Below are 17083 nucleotides of genomic sequence, written 5' to 3' on the forward strand. Positions count from 1 at the left end.
CAGGGCTGTGGACACAGCTCTACCCATATCCAGTATTTAAAGAGGGCCCTGCAGGAATGATGGGAAGGGGCTTTTCATCGTGGATTGTAGTGACAGGACAAGGGGGAATGGCTTTAAACTAAAAGAGAGGAGATTGAGGTGGAATGTTAGGGAAAAATCATTTATTCAAAGGGCAGTGAGGCCCCAGCACTGCTGCCCAGAGAGCTACGGGTGCCTTATCCCTAGAGGTGCTCAGGGCCAGGCTGGATGGGGCCCTGGACAGCCTGAGCTGGTGGGGTTTCCCTGCACACAGCAGGCGTTGGGGCTGGGTGGGCTTTGAGGTCCCTTCCAACCCAAACCATTCTGTGATTCTGTGACTGAGCAGGGAGATCACGTCCGTCTCTCCTTCCTGAGAAGTCCAAGCACACAGATATCTGAACAGACACCTGGAGCCTGTGCCATGGGGAGCTGCTCTGCAGAAGGAGAACGGAGAGGTGCAGCGACTGACAGAGCCTGGATTGTCTACACAATGCTTCTGAAGAAAAAAATAACCATAAGTTTTAAAAAAACAAACAAGACATTGCCAAGGAAAAAAAGAAAAAAAAAAAGAAAAAAAAAGACTCATTCTAGGAATACATTTGGAAGGGAAGTTATGTAAAATCTGGGAAACTATTGCTGCCGTGCTGCTAGTCAATGCCAGAGAGGGAAGGGGAAGGGCAAGGGAAAGGAGAAGGGAAAGGCAAGGGAAAGGAGAAGGGGAAGGGGAAGGGAAGGGGTAGAGGAGGGGAGGGGAAGGGAGTGTGTGGGGGGCAGAAAATGTTCCTGAGAGAGCCTGAATTTGTCACTGGTTCATGCAAAAAGCAACGCTGCACCAGTGGCTGCCGGTCTTTCTGCATTTTCCATGTACAAAGTGTGGTCCCTTTATTACAGTGTGCTTCCATATCCTCATCCTCCCCCCTCTTTGTGAATGCTTCAGATTGCAGGCAGGGCAGAACTGTGCAAAAATGGCCAGGAAGTCAAAGTTTGAGAGCACTCTGATGCAGTCACACACAATGCCAGTTCCCCAGCATCTCTTTATCATCTGTCCCCCAAGCAGGTTTGGTTAGAACCGAATGGAATTGCTCACTGGCATATGGATACCTCGAGCATGACCTCTCCCTTGTAGCAGAAAGAAACCTATCCCATACAGAAGTAAGGCAGGTTTCTTGTTTGGTGTGCAAACATGGTAACTAAAACTGCTCAGGACAACGCTCGGGTGAGCTCCTCACTGGGTGCCAGTGCTCCGACCCGTTAAGGACAGGCAGTGTTGATGTTTGTGCTAACAGCCAAAACACTCCAGCAGGAATTGGGTGTATCAGCCTCAGGGTGAGGTTTTTCCTGAAATGAGTTTTTTGGGGTGCACCACCAGGTCCTTGTTGGCAAAGCTGGTGGCAACTGGGGGATGCTCGAGGCCAATGCTTGTTGGCCAATGAGGCCAACACTCATTGGTACCCAAACTCATTGCCAGCCTTTTAGGCCCAAACAAAACATATCAGTGATGTACGCAGCAATGGGTAGTGTGGGGGACACATAAGGCCTGGGTTTCATCTCTGGCTTTGACTTTGTGAAGATTTGTACTGACAAAGTGACTGAACACTCCAGACCATGACATCACCAAAACACGGCTGTGTGAATTCCTCATCCGTTGACTCTGTGGGTCCTGCTGCAGCCCACCCAACCCAACCCACGACATGGGACCATGAATAGCAGGGAGGGGTGACATTTAACAGAGTGACAATTTCTCAGCCTTTGGGGCGATTCATTTTCCTTCCTCCTTCCTGGTAGGCACAGGCAGGGCTGCATTCCTACAAACAATAGCTCGTCCCACAGCTACCTGCTGTACTCTGAGCTCGTGGACACGGTTTGGCTCTGCCTGCAGGTCCTGGGGATCTGCAGGATCTGCAGCTTGACTCCTTCACCTCCTTTGGTTTGAAATTCATTGGCCCCATTCAGCGAATTTGAACGACAGGAGCTGGGAAATAGCTCAGCTACCAAACTGCCCACGACCCTGAGAAAAATTTGTTGTGTTGCAAGGAGATTTGGGGAACAGACCCAAACGTAAAGTCCGGGTCCTCTCCTAGCTGCCCTTCTCATGGCACAGGTCCCATCTGACCTGGCACTTCCCACATCCGGGCACCACAATTCCAATCAATAAGACTGGTGGCAGAAGGATGGGGCTTCAGGAGCTCATCCCCACCTCCACCCCCAGCAAGAGTCACTTTGTGTAGTCACACGTGCAGCCAGGTCACTGAGGTGACGAGGATTAAAGATTAAGCTCGTGTGGGAGGGTGGGGTTATTTTGTGGGCACTCAGGTATGGTCACTAATGTGAGCAATCAGGTTTCCCACAGTTGTGAAAACCTCTGATCTGCTTGAGTGCTAAAAAAAAAACAAAGATTGTGAGTGGGAGTTCCAGCAGCTTGCACCGCTACAGCCCGTATGTCTGCAGCAATGCCTTTCAGCATCCATGACCCAAACTCCCATTAAGAGCACTGGGACCAGTTGGTTTCACCAGGTGCTAATGACCAGCTACACCCCATAGGAGAGAAACTCAGGTTGCATCTCCATGGTGGGATGAGCTGCTAGGGACCTGTGTTGACTTTCCGTTTCTTGCACAAGCCTCCCATTTAATCACAGCCAATAGGGTGGACATCAGGAAAAACATCTCTGAAAGAGTGATGGGGCATTGGCACAGGCTTCCCAGGGAGGTGGTGGGGTCACCATCCCTGGAGGTGTTCCAGAACAGTGCAGATGTGGCATTTGGGGACATGGTTTAGTAGACGATACAGGCGGCAGGTGGATGTTGGCTTAGATGATCTCAGAGGTCTTTTCCAATCATAGTGATTCCATGAAAAACGTGTAAATGACCTCCTTTTGCTTCAGCTCCTGCACGAGGACAAGACATTAATGCTTCATCTTGCTCATGGCGTGCTTCCCATGCAAGGACAGTCCCCAGGAGCGCAGACCTCAGGGGGTGTCACCACCATGACAGCAGCAAGTTATTCCTTCACCAAGCAAAGGCTAACCTTTGCCAGGATCACACCCCCATTAACTCGTGCTGGGCTGAGCACTCCCTGCATGTGCAGCTTCTTCTGCTGGATTCAGCTGATTTCAGAAATTACAAAGTCTTTGCTTGTCAAGCCTGACCAAATCGTGCTGGAATTTGTAGGGTTTCATAAGGTTTTCATTAGGGCTGAGAGAGAACCCTTGAGGTTTTGTGAAACTCCTTGCAAATACAGCAGTTTGCAAGACTGGCTCATTTGGAGGGATGTTTGGTTTTAGTGATTCTCTCTCCTTTTTGTCCTCCCTCTCCTCACTGCCTTCCTTTCTGAGGCAGACGTGGCTCTCTACCTGGGGGAAACATCAGCTTCGTGCCGTGGCTGAGGGCTGAAGACAAGATGGTGACAGAACATGGGGGAGGAGGTTGGTCTTCATATCCTCCACCAGGCTTGGGCAGTCTGGGCTTATTCCTGCTCTTACTCAGCTCCCACAGTGATACTGACTGGGAGACCTCAACCATCTCCCAGCTCCCTGAGATCTCCTGACATGAGATAGGTACACATCTCTGTGCAAGGCTTCCACGATGGCTTACCTTGGGATGGTGTGTTTAGGTGCCTGTAAATCATCTACATTTGCTTTGTAAAGGGCTGAATCAGGATTCGAGATCTCTAGGGGAAGTTGGTAATTTAATAACAGTTATCAGCAGCTGACAGCGCAGAACTTCAGCTTGGCTGTCTGTAGTTCATGTAAAAGTGAGGAAAATGCTCAGGAAAAGGAATTCAGTATTTTGGTTCTCCCACACATCATCCCCCAGTGTTACACCTTGTGAAGTACATCACATTGCCTTGAAGCTCAGCCTGGTTAGCTTCTCCATCTCCAAGAGGCCAAGTCCTGCAGAGTTCCCAATGACACCGAGTACTTCCCTGGAGCCTTTTGGCATTCTGGAAAACCAGGGTAATTTTCTGAAGTAATAGAAAATTGAAGCCTTTCTAGCACAGACCTCATTCATCCCAGCAGGCAGCCAGCCAGCAACCCAAAGAACATCAGCTGCCTGGACTTTGCATCAGCGTTAGGAGTAGGGTCTGGTGGTGATATGGGGTCTGGGGGACTCATGTCCTTCTGAAAGCCTCCCCAGATACAACAGCAGTCTGAACACAGCTTGACAGAACCGCAGCCCCACTGCCGCATTCCTCCTCCCTCTGGAAGGCATCCAGGGCTGCTGTTTGCCCGTGCTGCAGTCCCACCTCAGCTATCCTGTTTTTTCAGTGCACCTGCTAATCCTTGGCCACGATGTGAGTGAGCAAACGCAGAGGGGAGCCCACGCCCGCAGTGCACACAGGCATGGCCAGCACTACCCACACTGCAGCTGGCCCCAGTGCAATGCAGGTTGACCTCGTCGAGGGTTTTCCTCCACCTTCCCGCAAATATAGCTCTGGGAATCACAGAATCATAGAACTACGTATTGGAAGGAACCTCTGGAGATCATCTAGTCCAACCCCCTGTACAGCAGTTCTCTGCAGTGGGCTGCAGCTGGAGCTCACACTGCGAGCCCAAGGGAGGTCCAGCACAGCATGGCCATCTCCATCCATGTTGCTTCACTTGTTGTTACAGTCAGTGCAGATGCCACTACTGAGGCATTTCTCCCTACTAGCAAAGTCTCCAAACAATGCATCCCACTTTTAGGAATGGCTTGTAGATATTCTAGGGCATGGAAGAAGGGTTCAGGGCTGATCAGCAGCCCTGGCAGACCTTGTGGTGGTGCTGTGAGATGTGGCCATCTGTGAACTCTCTCCTTTTCTCTTGCAAGGGGGTTTCTTTTCCCCATAAGCCTCACATTCCCAGTTCACATCCCATCATAGCTGGCTTAAAATGAAGCTTGTACTAGGATTGCCAAACAATGAATTGGAGCAACCGGTACAGGTTGCTTCTGCCCCAACACTGTAAGGTCTGTGCCAGAGCTGCTGCTCCTGTCTCAACCTGCTGCAGGCTGCTGGATCCAGGAGGTCAAGCTCTCCAAAGCTCTCACCAAGCTATTCCTTGAGTTCGTGACTTGCCAAGGCTACTCCTTTCCTCTGAATCTGGAGGAGAGGGCTTAGACATCCTGCCACTGCTTCTGCAGGAGGTGGTACATACATGGCTCTGTGCACAACGCTGTCTGAGAGATGGGATAGAAAGTCTTCTCTGTGTTCTGAAAGCTGGAGGATTCAGGGACTGGTTGCAGCTGAAAATCACTTTGTTTTGGATGGTGCAGGACAGCCTTGTGTGGAAGAGCTGCTCAGCTACGTGTCTATGCACCTTTCTCTGTCTCAATTCCCTTCTACTTGCCATGGTTGCCCATTAACCAGCACCCATCAGCTGCAGCCGTGCTGCTCTGTCAGCTGCTTCTTGCAGAGCGCTATCCTACAAAGCATTTTCCATGCCAAGCCCTGACCTCCACTGTTCCAAACCCATGGGGCCAAAGAGCAAAGTAATGTTCACTTTCCCTCAGCAAACCTTACAGCAAACCTGAGGCTCAGTGCCTCCCTGCCCTGCTCATGGGCTGGATGTGGAGCTGACTGTGCTTCTGGGTGCCTCTGGTGCAGCTGCAAGACATAAGATTCCCCAAGTGATTGGTATCTGATCTATAGGGAGTCCTATAAGAGGCTTTTTCATCTGGACACAATGATTTTGCACGGCAGAGAAGTGCCTGAGTGAGGAACGTGTAGCAAAATGTCACATGCTTTGGTCTGGGGTCATGGAAGATCTCCTGCAAGATTCTCAGAAATCCATACGATGCACTGCAGGATGCTGACAGAATCATTAACATTGGATAAGACCACAAAGATCATCTAGTCCAACCCCCAACCCATCCCTATGCCCACTAACCAAAACCCCATAGAAGCAGCAAAAGGTCCCTGCATTCTTGAGCAGATATATGGTTTTTTTTTTTTTTGCCTCCTCCCTTTGCAAGAGGCCCCTGCTCTGTTATCTCACCTGCGGGGTTTGGCCTTTCCTCTTCCTCCCGGAGCTCCATAGCCATGCATTGGGGTGGAAATACCTTTGCAACGTGTCATTTGGTAAATACACCCTTGGCAGAGCCTGTTTCTCTGTGCACAATGTTAACCTTGTCCACAGGCACGTGGGGTGGTCAAGGGTGAGGCAGGTGGGGTCCAAACACTGCCAAACATTGATCTTTTACTCTCCCTCCCAGCACTTCTGATTTCCCCCACCAGCTCCCTGTGACAATGTCTCCAGTGTCTTAGGCTTGCACTGGGATGCAGAACTCAGCCTCATCTGCCATTTGTGCATATGGAAAATATCCTGAAACCGCAAGGTCTCTGAGCTCTGGGAATATTGAGGCTCAGGATGAGAATATGAATACATGGGGTCATACATATGGGAAAATTGGCTGGAACGGGAACATCTCAGATTATGTGCAGTTACAGAAGCCAAGCTATTCTGTTCTCCACCAGCACCAAGTTAAACTGCTTGGAAATAATGTTTTCTGCTCTGTAACCCCATGGCATGACCGAAATTAGCAGGAAGAAAAAGTGCCTACAGCTCAGTGCTAATTGAGCCCGTGTTTTATGACAAACATTGCCCTTCCTCTCAGCACTCACTGTCCTATGTTGCTGTACATACATTTCTACAGATTTGAGTTCCTTAAAAAGCATGCCAGGATTATTTACCACTTTGCCACTGTGGAGGTGAAAAGGAGTTGGGACAGGCAGCTCAAACGCCATGTGTGCACGAGTCAAAATGGGCCTTACAACCAAAGGAGTGTTGATCGGAAGGATGTGCTTCCCAGGGCTCACATTCATGTAGCTGGAGGAGTGGAGATGGGTTGGAAGAGGAAGACTCTCAGCATGAATTTTCAGAGATGAAAAGAATGAGAATGTAAGGTAGAGGCTGCAGAATTCCTCACTGATAATTTTGCATCTGCAGCCATAAATCATGAGATATCTAAAATGTTTCCTTCAAACACGAGCTGAATGAGCAGGTTCAACCTGCACCCTGATCTTCAGCTATTGTGATTACTGGTATGCTGATCTGTATCTAATGTCACGAGTATTTTGGGCAATCATCTCATTACAGGTCCCTCAGACTCAAACTTGCAAACTGTGTTTGTTTAGTCTCATTCTTGTATCTGGTTTAGCTGATGAGCTGACCCATATTCTTTTGCAGTTTATGTGGATTATTCTAAGAAATCATAGAATTGTAGAATATCCTGTGTTGGAAGGGACCCATAAGGAGCACTATGTCCAACTCCTGGATCCACATAGGAAAACATGGCTAGAGAAACTTGATGTGTAGGAAGGGAAGGATATGGGTGGTTCCTAGTCCTAGAGAGGCTGTGGAGCATCCATCCATGGAGATATTCAAAACTCAACTGGGCCCCACACTGGACATGGTCCTTTCTGGCACCTCTCTGCTCTACAAATGATCTTCATTCTCACACCCCCGTGCCTGGTGATCTTTTTCTTCTCTTGCAAAAAGGGGAGCAGGGTTGGTTCCTCATTTCATAGGTGAGAACAGGAGATGGAAGGGACTGATGTTCAGAGGCTCATTTCCCATAGACATCACTGGGAGCCTGGCCTCTGATTTCCTCTGAAAGTCCGGGTCTGAGCAAGCTGCCCAAAAGCAAGCAGAAGATCACCATGGGCACCCAATGGGCCCTGGTATCCAAAGGCAGAGGCAGCCAGTGACAGCAGGGTAAGAAGTGCCTCAGCTCCTCTCCAGTGAGGGATGTTCCCATCACCAACCAAGAGTGTTTGAGACAGAAAGGACGTGGCTTGTCTTCAGGTCACCCATAGCCAGTGGCACCAAGGCAACTTTCCCAGCTTCGTGTCAGAGCCACCCTTTGCAAGTGTTTTTTCTTAAGGATGAGCTGCCATATCGCAATATATATCCACCTATGTGTTTCCAAGAGCATTACAAGGGTGGAAAAAACCCAATGTCATGTACCATGGAGGTAGACATGAAGCCCAACAATCTGAGTTATCTCACTCCTCTTCTGAACCACCTTTCCCAGCAAAGAGGAGAGCTTTCTGCTACGGGCAGTGGTTACAGCAAACACTGCCAGCTCTGATGTGATTTTCTAGTTTATCATTATCTGTCTCTTGGGAGGGCAGCCTGGTTGCACACTCCAATGCTCCATCACACGCCAGTAACCTTGGTGGCTATCCTCACCCCCAGCTCCCCATTGCCCAGAGCCACACATGCACCAAGGGAGACCCAGCAGGGTGTATACCCACAGCATCCCCCTCTCAGGCTGTTTTGGCTGCTGAAATTAGGGTCAGACGGAGTCAAGGACTGGGGCTGAGGCTCTGGGGCCCAAGTGCTGATGTGGCACCGCGCAGCACCGCGCTTGGCTTTGTGCAGCGGCAAGGGGAAAAAAAAACACCCAACAGTTCTGCCCTTTAAATCTGGACAAAGCAGGTTTCTAATTAAAGCAGCACTTAATCATTAGCGCTCCGTGATTGCAGCGCTGGTGGATGTTTGATGCAAACAGTTGGTTGAAACTCTCTCATACTGACTCCCTCTTTGTCCCTTGGTGAGCATAGAAATGGGTGTGAGCAGCAGTAGGAGTGTCTGCAGTTAAGTAGAGGATTGAATTACCGAGCACTGCTGTTCCCTAGCTGACAAGGTAGCAGAACAGCAAACAAAAGTGCCTTGAAAAGAGCTCGCCAAAGAGAAGAGAAAGTGCTGGGATCGCCAAGGAGGGAGAATTGCAAGGACGCCGGGCGCTTTCCAACAAGGTAAGCAGCTTTTCTGCACCCCTCCTGGCTTTATTCTAAAGGCCAGAGCTGTTTCATGACCACTTTTGCTTGGTGGAGGAGTAAGGAACAGAAAAAAATGAAAGAATTTCATAAAATAAAAGCGATGAGCCCTCCAGACCTGCACCCCCATTGCTGCCTTTGGGACGGGGCAAGCAGCTCCCTCCACTCACAGAGGAGCACGGCCGTAAGGACACAGGCTTTGCATTGGGCTCTTTGCACAGAACAGCTTTGATTTCACACACCGAGCAATTAACGGCATTTTGCTTTGACCCGGTTTGTTTCATTCCTTGCTGCCATGGGGATCTGCCCAAAGCTTGGCTGCCCGTGTGGATGTTGTGGGTTCAAGCATTGACAAAAGCTGCGCTGGAAATTCTGACCCATGGGTCCTGCTGGAGTCTAATTGATAAAGCTGCTAATGGCCGAATGCTGTTTGCTCTGTGAGCACAGATTGTTTTCTCCTCTTGTTCATTTGAGATGCAGATCAAACTGCGATAAAATCGAGTTGTAATGGAGTGGAGCTGCGGGCTTACTTGCCAGTGTTTTTCTTAGGCGTGTCTATCAGGAGCATAAATATTTAACAGAAAGGAGAAGCGATATGAATTAGCATCTGTGGGAGGTTTGCATTTGTTCAAGGCTGTCCTAGCACAGGTGTAAACAAATCTTACAACAGCAGAGGCAAACTGGCCCCACAAGAGTAGCACTTAGCAGGTGAATCATCCAGGTGCTCTTTACACACCGCAGCTAAGTGGGTAAATTAGAGCCTGCAAAGTGGAAATGAGGCAATCAGAGGGCATCAGCCTTCATTTCGGTGGGGTTTTGGTGTGCTGGAAGGAAGCACAAGGATGGGGCATCAGACCAGGAAAACCGAGATTATGTCTTCTGCCCTCCTGGCTGCACCAGGCTGCCCTTCTCCCCCACCTCCCTTGTCTCGTGATGTGATTTCCTAGGCAGGACATTGTGGCAGCAGTGGTCAGGGTGTCCCATCTGAGAACAAAGGTTTCATGTCTTGGCCTCAAACAGCATCACCCTGGTCTCCTTGCATCCCCTGCATCTTGGGGCTCTTGGGATTCTTGAGAAATAAATCCCTGCTCTTGAATGGGCAAGGATGGTGAAGATCCCTTCCAACCCAAGTCATTCTGGTTCTATGATTCTGTGACTCTGTGGCGTCACTTGGGCTTCCCCATGGAGCTGCACACGTCTTTCTGGACTTTAAGCTTGGAGGTTGTCACCTTTTCTGCTGTGGAGCTCCAGGGAGGTGTGGGCCATGTAATACATGAAGGAGATGCACCGTGAGCCCAGTGACTCCAGGCTGCATCTGCCTCACAGCCTGGTTCCCCAGCACTGCCCATGTTGTGGTTGCTCATCCTCATCCCTCTAAAAGCTCTAAAAGTCCATTGCAGGGCCTTTGTGCCACCTACCCAGCACCTGGAGGAGGAATGTGACACCATTAACCTTCACTGAGGGCTCCATTAGTCACAAGGAACAGGCTCTTTGCAGCCTCCCGGGACTTACTCGGTGGCTGGCACAAGTCCATGGGCTGGGCTGTCTCTGTCTGCTCTAAAAGCTGCTCTACTGAATACCACATACCCACCTACGCAAGGAAGAGCTTTCATGTGGACATCCTGCACCCAAAATATCTCTGCTCTGACTCTCTCTTTATTCCAGTATATTCTCGAGCTTCTGCTGACCCCTCAGATGAACACACTTTGTACAGTCACAGGAGGATACCTGCTCATATTAAATCCCTCTTCTATGTTCTCTCTTTCCACATAAAACAACTCTGGAAATGGGCCTAGTTGTAATTTATCCTGGATGACTGCTCATTTCCATTGGCTGTTCTGAGTGCAAAAGGAAATCAAAAAGGGTAAACGTTGTCTCTGCGTCTTCGGCATCTTCTACTCTGAAAAGTCCTCCCAAAAGCTATGTTGATTTTCAGCACAGGGTACTGTGCATCTTGCCTTGATTTCTAAGGGCCTTTGCTTGAAACTGGAGTCCTGCCATTGTTATCTGCCTTTATCTGAGCCTATCGATGCTTATCTGAGGCTAGAACTTGTCATTCCTTCATATCCACGTCAAAGACCTGAGGCATAGGGGACGTGAAATTGCATGGTTGAGTCCACGATTGAATCCATTTCCTGTGGAATGGGCTATTCAGAGCAGCTGACCTCTCCCACCTAAAAACACCCTGTGGCCATGCCCTGCAGTGAAAGAATAGGTTTCTGGATAGCCCTTGATTTAAAACTGCTCTTGCTAAAACAGCTGGGATGGGCAGCACTGGAAGTCAGGTTCTTTTTTGGGTGATGCTGTTATACAGATACCCACCTTCCCTTCAGGAGGCTGCTGGAGCCTGAATTACTGAATTACTGCCTTAAGTTGCTGCCTGGCTCTGAGCAAATTTCACCCTTCAGATGCCTGATTTCCTCCTTAGTGCTCAGACAAAACTCCCATTGGCAGCTCCGGTTGCAAAAGCAGGCCCTGGATGAATGACTCTTTTAAAACTCTTTGCAGTATTTGCAGGGATGTTTTATTCATTCGGCTCTACACAGTTGATGTGCTGCTCTCTCAAAGCTGCCCTTCATTTCAGGCAGGATGGGATTGCAATGTCTTCTTGCACTTCTGTGCCATGGTTCTGTGTGGGCTGAATCTCCCTTCTCATGCCAGACGTGTGCCAAGTGCACAGAAGCACCCAGTCCTAATCAAGGAAGGTTGGGTGGAGTTGGTTGGCACCTCCCTGTATGGACACAACCTAGTCTTTCAGCAGAGGTGTGTCATCTGCATGAAACTGCACGGTCACCTACGGAATGTCACACTTACATCCAGGTCATCCCATTTCATTTGCAACCCAAAATGTAAACTTTTTTATATGGGAAGTCCTGGGTTTCCTATTCTGAGTTTGATGTGATGCTTGTGGGTCTACGCTGGAGTGAGACTGGGATGCTCCAGCCCTGGAGGTGCTCAAGACTGGGCTGGATGGGGCCTTGAGCTGCTGGGGGGCAACCTGTCCACAGCAAGGGGTTGAAACTGGATGATCTTTAAGTTCCCTTCCACCAAAACCATTTTATCACTTTATGATTCTATGATTCCTTCCATTCAATAGTTAACACTGATCTTGCTGCTTTCCACTAGGAAGCCAATGCTCTGGGAACAGGTCCAGACCAGCCCCCAGCTCCTCGCTCCCTCACCATCAAATAAAACTCCTGATAGTGATGGCTTATTCAATTGCACTACTTAAACACTGCACCAGGAAAACCTGCTCTTTATCTTGTGCACATACATGTCTGCAGAAATAGGCATTCATGCTCTTACAGTAAAAAAGATTGTAACTCTAAGACATGATTTTTAAAAAGGACAGGGTAGGTGGGTGCTGGTGTTTGTGTTTAACTGCAGGGGTTTTTTGTGTGTTTGGCTTAGTTCATAGAATCATTAAATCAGTCATTGAATCTTTGAATGGCTTGGGTTCAAAGAGAACTCATAGATCGTCCAGTTTCAACTGCTCTGCTGTTGAACAGTGCTGAACAGTGCTGCCAACTGCAAATCAAGCACCAGCTCAGGCTGCCCAGGGCCCCATCCAGCCTGGACTTGAGCACCTCCAGGGATGGGGCACCCACAGCTCTCTGGGTGCCACAGCCTCACCGATGGTTCATGACAACATACCTGGAACAGGGTCTCCTGGAGCAAGTTGTTGCACTTGGAGAATGGGGTTGGGCTCCTGTATGCTGCAAGAGGTGAAGGACAGTGTAGGAAGCTGGGCTTTGCACCTGCAGTTTCCCTATAGGCAGAGATTTGCCATTTCTGCTGATGACCCAGTGTTGGGATGAGGAGAACCACCCAGAGAGTCCTCCTCAGACTTCCTAGATGAGAGGTAATGGATTTAAGTTGCACCAGGAGAGGTTCAGGTTGGATTTTAGGAAAAATTTCATCTCCAAAATAGTGATGAGATATTGGCACAGGTTGCCCAGGCAGGTGATGGAGTCACTGTCCCTGGAGGTGTTCAAGAATCGTGGAGATGTGGCACTAGGAGATGTGGTTAGTGAGCATGGTGGGGAGGGGTTGGGGTTGGACATGGTGATCTTAGAGGTCTTTTCCAACCTTAATGACTCTACAATTCTTCCAGCACCTCAAACAGGTATCTAAGTGAGGCTGAATGAATTCCCTCCTCTAATCCCCTTTTCTGGCCTTCCTTAAGCTTTAGCCTCTTCTGTCACAGCAGGAAAAATGCCTTATTTTTAGGGTCTCTTCTCAACCATCCACCTGCCTTCCAGTTCCTGCATGTTTCTGAAGCTCAGGTGCTCCCTGGAGCCCCTGAATCCCTTGTACACGTGACCAAACACACCTCCTCCTCCCAGACATCTCAGCTCTATTTTACTTACCTGCAGTCATGAGGTTTAATAATGCTCTGTTAAAGCGCTGGTGTTGAGGAGGATCATAACTCTCTTCCTGGAGGCAGTGAGTAATTAGAAGTTTCTGAGAACGATTCTAACCTGAATCACTTCTCAGGAAACCAGGAAGAGGAATGAAAATGGCCTCAGCTTTGTTTTCCTCCTGCATACATCTCCTACCCTTGCTGTGTCATGAAGCCCTGCCTTTGGATGCAGGGCTGGTCCTGAGCCAGCAATCTCTGCCTTTCACCAGAGCAAGAAGGAACTGAAAGAAAGATTTGTTTGTAATGAATTGGCAGGCTTCGTGCCTGCTTTCCCCAGGGATGGCTCTGCACTGTGAGTGACTCAGTAACCTCACATCGTGGAGCCAGAGGTGGAATGGATACCCCTGGAGCAAGTGTGAATCAAGCTGCATTTTAGTAATTGAAAATAATGCACTTGGCACCACATCTGGGGCAACACTGCCACAAGGCACCTGCATGCAGCAGGCTCCTAAAAGCTTCTTGTGAAGCTCTTTTATCTCACAGCCACATCCTCAGAGAGGTGGGTTTCATAGAATCGTAGGATGGTTGGGTTGGAAGGGACCTCAAAGCCCACCCAGCTCCAACCCATGCTGTGGGCTGGTTGCCACCCACCAGATCAGGTTGCCCAGGGCCCCATCCAGCCTGGTTTTGGGCACCTCCAGGGATGAGACATCCATAACTTCTCTCTATTTAATTACTAGTATGTCATTACATCGATGAGAAGTTTTCAGGACAATGCATCTCTACTCTTCCCAGAGAAAACAGACGTTAAAATTTTAGCAGGATTCTGAAAGCAGCAGTTTGGGAAAATCTGCTCCTACAAATCAGTTTCCTGAGGCCATCTGCTTGAAGATCAGACTGCTGGAAAGCTACCAGCAGCCAGATGAATAGGGGGAAGAAAGGAGGTCATAAAGGGAGGTGTGGAGAGATGAGCAAGGCTTTCTGGATGGAGCAAGGTGATGGGCTGGAATTGATGGCAGGTGGAAGAGAAACAGCTGCAGGGTCTGGAAAGTCAGAGGAGATAAACCGTGGTCTGCCAGCCCTTCTGAATGAGATGTCCTCCAAGGAATTTGAAGAGACAGACGAGGTTCAGGTGGGGGGCTGTGGCAACTAGGAACTATTTCCCAGTAATGCATTACTTCTTGTGCCCCTTCCTTTTAAGAAGGAGCAATAGTGTGTCTGGAGAATTAGTACAAAGCCTACCTGTGTGTAGCTTCCAGGGGACTGAAAGGTAAGGGCTCACAGCATCACTGGTTTTCTGGAAAAGGCTGTGTGTAATCTACAAAGTAAGTCAGAGATGACTGGAATGGGCAGAGGGTGAGGGCACAGGTTATAGGGAGAGATGTTGAAGGTTTACATCTTGGTGATGCTCCGAGACAGTGGTTGAAGGTGGGATAAGCTTCCAGGGTTCAAGAGACAACTCTTTCCCATGATCTACAGCATTTCCAGTTCGAGAGACTACTAAGAACATAAAATCACTTCAGTTGTTCTCTTCATCCCAGGCCCTAAAATTTTTAGCATCTTTAGCATCTCAGTCCTTGTCATCCCAGCCTTTGCCCCACGAGCACATAAGAACGGTCTCCTATGATGTGATCACAGGAAGAGTTGACTTGGATGATGCAGCTGACATAGAATGAGCCCACGTGGATGAGTTGGATCTGATGATCCCTAGCAGCCTTTAGTGAAGAAAGGTGCAAACATTCCCGTTGAGCTCAGGATAGGTTCCTCCTCAGCTCCAGAGTCAGTGTCCCTGAGAAGGTGAGCAATGAGTTTCTTATAATCATAGCTCACCCCATGTCCTCTGCACCATCTCTGATTTTGATTGATGGATCAAAAGAGTAAAAGTCCTTCAGCCCCTTCCGTAATTCATGCAGATGATTTGGTAGGAAGGATAAGGGGTCTTTTTTGACCCATAGGGGAGGCCATGAAGCCCTGAAGTGTGAGGACTGGTCCACGTCATTGCATTATGGTCAGACTGACAGGGTGGCACCTGACTGGAGCCTGATGGTTGCAGACCATGAGCATCCGAGCCCAAAGAGCACACCCTGGCCATTCAGCCATCTTGTTTCAAAGTCATAAAGGAGAGTCTGCCAGCTTCCCTAATAAGCTGTTCCAATATTTAATTGTCTACCATGCTCAGAAATAGCATCTTATTTCAAGGCTTATTTCACATAATTTTAGCTGCCAGGCAACAGCTCTTTCCAGGAGGGCTGGAGTGCTCTCTGTGGTCAGCAGCAGTGTCTTTGCAGAGCCATTTCCTTGGCACACCAAGCTCCTGAGACTTCAATGGTACGCAGAGGAGGAGGTCAGCTGATTTGTGCTTTTGCCACTATTGCCACCCGCAAAGCACAGATCCCATTCCCTGCATCATCACCATGTTGGCTGAGATGAAAGGAACTTTTTCTCCTCTTGCATCACGAAAATGAGACAGCTCATGCAGCCTGAGTGCTGGTGCTTCTGGCCAGTCCCTCTCTAAGTACAGCCAGTCTTTGAAGCAGTGGTGGCAAGCAGCAGTTGAGGAGCCACGCACAGTACTCAATGTTGAATTTCATTTCCTGGAGCAAAACAAGAGTTAACTGCTGTCCTTTGTGGAAACAAAAAATCATAGAATCATTAAGGTTCAAAAAGACCCCTAAGATCATCTTGTCCACCTACCACCGGTCCTGCCCACTAACCATGTCCCTAAGTCACACACCTCCATGTTTCTTGAGCACCTCCAGGGGCACCTCCTTGAGCCCAGATGCTCAGCTATAATGTAAGCAGTTCAACAGCCCTGGTTTACCTCATCCAGTGCCAGTCCAAGTATTCTCAATAATTAGGGCTTTCAGCCTGGAAAGGCTGGAGCCACAGCTGCTTCCTATTTTCCCGAAGCTGTACAGAGCATTAGTCATTTCACTGGGGTTTTTTATTGCCATGACTCCAGCATCGCCAAAACCCAGACAAGCCAAATCAGACTTAATTCTGAATGTTCCCTGAGAGTTTGTAATGATCTCCTGTCCCCTCCTGAGTGCTTGTCCTCCCTCCCCACCCAAACAGCCCAAGTCTGCCAACAAAAACGTCCTGCTGCTGTCTCTGCTTCCTCAACACATACCAGGTTGACTGAAGTGAGACTGTGATTGCTGGCATTTCTCCCCAATTGTTATTTATTAACCAGTCTTGGTTAATGACCTTGATACTTAATCAGCCATCTGATCCTTCTTGAAGGCAAATCTCTTCCTCGTACCAGTGCTGGTTGGAGAAGGGTCAGATTTAGCAAGCAAGGAGCATTGCTCTGATTTTGGCAGTGAGTGTAAAAGTGACCCATCTGCCTTCACCTTCCAGCTTCATTCCTTAGATCAAGTTAAATTCATGGAATCATAGGATGGCTTAGATTGGAAGGGACATTGAACAACATTTAGTTTCAACCCCCTGCCATGGGCAGGGCTGTCACCCACCAGGTCAGGCTGCCCAGGGAGCCATCCAGCCTAGCCTTGGTCCTTTGCACTCAGCCTGCAGAAGCTTTTGCTCTTTGCAGTTTATAGTATCTTAACCAAGCAGCGGTGGCCCAGCAGAGCCTTTGCCATGCAGTTGCCACCTCTCCCTCGTCCTGCCTCCCCATGTTTGCCCATGGTACATACTTAGCTCCTCTTTCCAAGGCTTCAGGAATCTTGGAAATGGTGCAGATTATAGGGTAGGTGGCCCTAGAGGTGGAAATTCATAGAATCATTTGATTTGGAAGGGATCTCTTAAAGGCCATCTGGTCCAACTCCCCTGCAATGAACAGGGACTGCAGTGAACCTGCAGCTCCATCAGATGCTCAGAGTTCTGTCCAGCCTGACCTTGAGTGTCTGTAGGGATGGGGCATCAGGGATGGGACAACGTGAGTAAAATCACTCAGCTGTGCTACACATAGGACTACTTTTCAA

At 49.0% G+C, this 17083-nt stretch overlaps 1 protein-coding gene across 1 annotated transcript in view; it reads left to right on the forward strand.

Annotated features, from left to right (window-relative positions):
* The first annotated feature begins 8492 nt into the window (after nucleotides 1–8492).
* Nucleotides 8493–17083, forward strand: part of VILL (villin like) — a 33770-nt gene continuing 25179 nt past the window's right edge. The window contains exon 1 of the mRNA XM_003206932.4: nucleotides 8493–8755. The gene's annotated coding sequence lies outside the window, so the exon portion shown is untranslated. The remainder of the gene's footprint in view (nucleotides 8756–17083) is intronic.

This window comes from Meleagris gallopavo, chromosome 6 (genome assembly GCF_000146605.3).
Source record: "Meleagris gallopavo isolate NT-WF06-2002-E0010 breed Aviagen turkey brand Nicholas breeding stock chromosome 6, Turkey_5.1, whole genome shotgun sequence".
Classification (NCBI taxonomy): Eukaryota; Metazoa; Chordata; class Aves; order Galliformes; family Phasianidae; genus Meleagris; species Meleagris gallopavo.